General features: G+C 43.0%; 1 long non-coding RNA gene across 1 annotated transcript; it reads right to left on the reverse strand.

The window, feature by feature from the left end:
• Nucleotides 1-1957: 1957 nt before the first annotated feature.
• Nucleotides 1958-2531, reverse strand: LOC123484563. The gene is made up of 3 exons (XR_006658581.1): nucleotides 2399-2531; nucleotides 2219-2282; nucleotides 1958-2099 (listed from the first exon to the last, which is right to left on the reverse strand). It is a non-coding gene; the product is annotated as an uncharacterized LOC123484563 (long non-coding RNA).
• Nucleotides 2532-4080: the final 1549 nt, after the last annotated feature.

The raw sequence follows: 4080 nt of genomic DNA on the forward strand, positions 1-4080 counted from the left end.
TACAGGATTAGCATTGAAAATGTGACCAGCGGTTTTGAAATCTAGTAATAACGTGGCTGTAGATCATTTTAATTATTGCATTGAATTATTGCGTTGGCTTATTCTTTGTTATCTTGAACCTTGTGTACTGTGTCTGTGCTGAGTACAGGATTGGACACCACTCTATAGAGAGCCCTCTATCCTGACACCTCTGGATCAGTGCTGCAGGTAAAACAATGATCCTCCTTTTACTCTCTCTCTCTCTCTCTCTCTCTCTCTCTCTCTCTATGATCCGTCGCTCCACCCTCCTGCGTCTGTGTCTCCTCTCTCTGGCTCCTCTCAGTACCGCCTTATTGATGTCATGAGGGACTCTCTTTCCCATGATCCTTGCTTCTCCATGGCCTCTCTCCTCTCCATCCTTGACCGTCACTTAGCAACCGTGCTCAGAACTGTGAGCCGTTTCCAGGAACGACCGCCTAGTCGCCATGGAGGAGGCGATGATGAGGTTATCTATGATGAGGTCACTAATTATAGGTCCCCGGTTACACCTGTTACCGCTGCAGGGTAGTGTGGCCACGCCCAAGACACAACACAATAACAATTTAACTGTCAAAGGAAATTAAATCATGGCTCATCACTGTGGCGATGACGGTTTATGTGTGATGTCATCGCAGTGGCAATCCACAACATTTTTTAAATGACATTTGGAGTTCCTGGTGTGACATGCATCAATGAATTTTGATTAGTTCCAGGTGCTGCCTATGTGTGGGGCGGGGTTTTGTGTTTTAATGTCCATTGTCTCTTTGTGTCCAAAGATCCCTTTTATCCATGGACAGGTTGGCTTGCTCTGGAAGGATGAGAGCGGGGACCGTGTGGCCTAATCTAAATTCAGTGGAACTTTGTAAGTGTTCCCATCTCCAGATCCTCTCTCTCTTCCTGAGCACACCTTCCTCAACTATGCACTTCTGTAATTATTGCCATTTATTGGAACACTAACATTTAATTGTATAATTGGACAGCTTGTTGTATGAGCGACAGCGCCAAAGATTATGTTATGTTTGTGTGGAGCATTCCATTGATGATTGATTTAAGCTGCTATATATTGTTGCCTAGATACAGAACATAAACAGAAGCTTTCTATTGCAACATATCACTCTGTCATTTCCATGCTCCACATCTGATGTAAAGAACTTGTGTTTTGTTAATGTTTAGTTGTATTTAGTCATTTATTCAAGGACCTCACCTCATTAAACAAGGTGGCGTAGCAGCTACAACCTTCAATCTGTTACACAGGCATAATTTGTTTGGCCCTTAACAGTTAAAGAGGATATCTGTGTCCAAAATGTCACCTATAATAATTATATATAATATGCCATTTAGCAGACGCTTTTATCCAAAGCGACTTACAGTCATGCGTGCATACATTTTTGTGTATGGGTGGTCCCGGGGATCGAACCCACTACTTTGGCGTTACAAGCGCCGTGCTCTACCAGCTGAGCTACAGAGGACCACACCTGGCAGTATATAGGGAGTAGGATGTCATTTCAGACACAGACTATGTGTAGGTTTAGTGTGGTGTATGGATGGGATGTTTAAATCACTGTGTAATGTACATTTACTATTAGACCTCATGAATAAAGTTGGTTATATTGTGTTATTTAAAGCTGGAATCCTTAATGCTGAAACTGTCCGTTTGGGATATTACAACAATTAAAGATGTTCCTGTAAAAAATAATTGTATTTAAAGGGAAAGTTCAAGCCAAAATCTAAGTAATTCTAATTGAGTAATTATATAGCATTTTCAAAAAGCATAAAAAAACATTTTTTAAATTACATTACATTAAAAGCTGCAATGCCTATAACCCATCATTTGATTAAATCCAACCCAATGTCTATTGAGCAGCACTGGGGCTGTTGAATTTCACAGTAGCGTATTGGAAATCCTGGTCCTGTTTCTGGGGATGAGACGGTGGGACGGTGGAGTACAGAGGCACTTCCTGGTTTCTGTGTTGGATGCTGGCGTAGGTAACGTCATCCTGCTCGTCTGTGATCGGTCTCTGTGCTGCAGTAGGGGCCATGGCCATGCCTGAGATGTTGTCATACACTGGATTAGAGTCTCTCTGATGGGGAGAGAGGACAGACAACATGAGGGGTGAAAAGTTAAATATTACCACAGTCATTGAGTCCATCTATACACAGATCACTGTAGTTCTCAGTCAGCTGATTCCAACAGACTCACCTGTCCATTCTCTACTGTGTCTCTCCTGTCTTGTGTGTCAAACGTGGATTTGGAGGCCTTCTTCCTGTTTTGTTAATTAATAAATGAAGTAATAAATCAATCATCAATCAATCAAGGAATATACATATTTTGATCGATTATAAAACAGAATGTGAAAAAGGGTAAATTCCTCTCACTCACCTGAACCACATGAAGCCAGAGAGACAGAGGATGAGAATCAGAACAACCACTATGATTCCTACAGCTGCTTCCTTCAAAGACGATTGTTCCCCCACAGACAATACAGGAGAGTGGATATTCTTGTAGCCTTCTACAGTACAGGAGTATCTGCCTGTATCCTCACTGCTGACTGGGTCTAGGGAGAGGTAGTTATCTTGGGTGTTTGGGTTGGTGAGACGTTGTCTGTTCTTGTGCCAGATGTAGGTGGGGTTGGAGTTGTCAGTTAGCGTACAGGTGGTGCTACAGGTCAGTATTACCTTCCCTTCCTCTGTGCCAGGAGTCTCCTTCACCTGCAAGTCTGAAAAGGGGTAAATGAAGACAAAAGAGCACAATCATGAGAAGGGTGTGCTTGAAAGGATGCACATAACTCTGCAATGGTGGATTGTATTGGAGAGTCTCATTCTTAAATCATTTTCCACACACAGTCTGTGCCTGTATTTAGTTTTCATGCTAGTGAGGGCCGAGAATCCACTCTCACATAGGTACGTGATTACAAAGGGCATCAGTGTCTTAACAGCGCGATTTGCCAAGGCAGGATACCCTGAGCGCAGCCCTATCCAGAAATCTGGCAGTGGCTTCTGATTAAATTCAATTTTCACAGAACCGCTTCTTGCAATTTCGATAAGGCTCTCTTGTTCAGATATCGGTAAGTAGACTGGAGGCAGGGCATGAAAGGGATAATGAATCCAGTTGTTCGTGTCGTCCGTTTCAGGAAAGTACCTGCGTAATTGCGCACCCAGCTCACTCAGGTGCTTCGCTATATAACATTTGACATTGTCTGTAAGCTTGAGTTACTTTGCACACAAAAATCATACAATGATGGAAAGAACTGTGTGCTGTCCTTGTTAATGCAGAAAGAGAAGAGCGCCAACTTTTTAATCATAGCCTCAATTTTGTCCCGCACATTGAATATAGTTGCGGAGAGTCCCTGTAATCCTAGATTCAGATAATTCAGGCGGGAAAAAACATCACCCAGATAGGCCAGTCGTGTGAGAAACTCGTCATCATGCAAGTGGTCAGACAAGTGAAAATTATGGTCAGTAAAGAAAACTTTAAGCTCTTCTCTCAATTAAAAAAAACGTGTCAATACTATGCCCCTTGATCACCAGCGCACTTCTGTATGTTGTAAAAGCGTTACATGGTCGCTGCCCATATCATTGCATAATGCAGAAAATTCACAAGAGTTCAGGGGCCTTGCTTTAACAAAGTTAACCATGTCACTGTAGTGTCCAAAACGTCTTTCAAGCTGTCAGGCATTCCCTTGGCAGCAAGAGCCTCTCTGTGGATGCTGCAGTGTACCCAAGTGGTGTCGGGAGCAACTACTTGCACGCGCATTACCACTCCACTATGTCTCCCTGTCATGTTTATTGCGCCATCAGTACAGATACCAACACATCTAGACCACCAAAGTCCATTTGATGTCACAAAGCTGTCCAGTACTTTAAAAATATCCTCTCCTGTTGTCCTGGTTTCCAGTGATTTGCAGAAGAGGATGTCTTCCTTAATTGACCCCCCATAAACGTAACGGACATTACCAGGAGCTGTGCCAGGCCCGCCACGTCTGTTGACTCATCCAGCTCTAAGCATAGAATTCACTGGCTTGTATTCAAAGCAGTAATTGTTTCAAAACATCTTATGCCACG

The sequence above is a fragment of the Coregonus clupeaformis genome, unplaced genomic scaffold (genome assembly GCF_020615455.1).
Source record: "Coregonus clupeaformis isolate EN_2021a unplaced genomic scaffold, ASM2061545v1 scaf0358, whole genome shotgun sequence".
NCBI classification, from domain to species: Eukaryota; Metazoa; Chordata; class Actinopteri; order Salmoniformes; family Salmonidae; genus Coregonus; species Coregonus clupeaformis.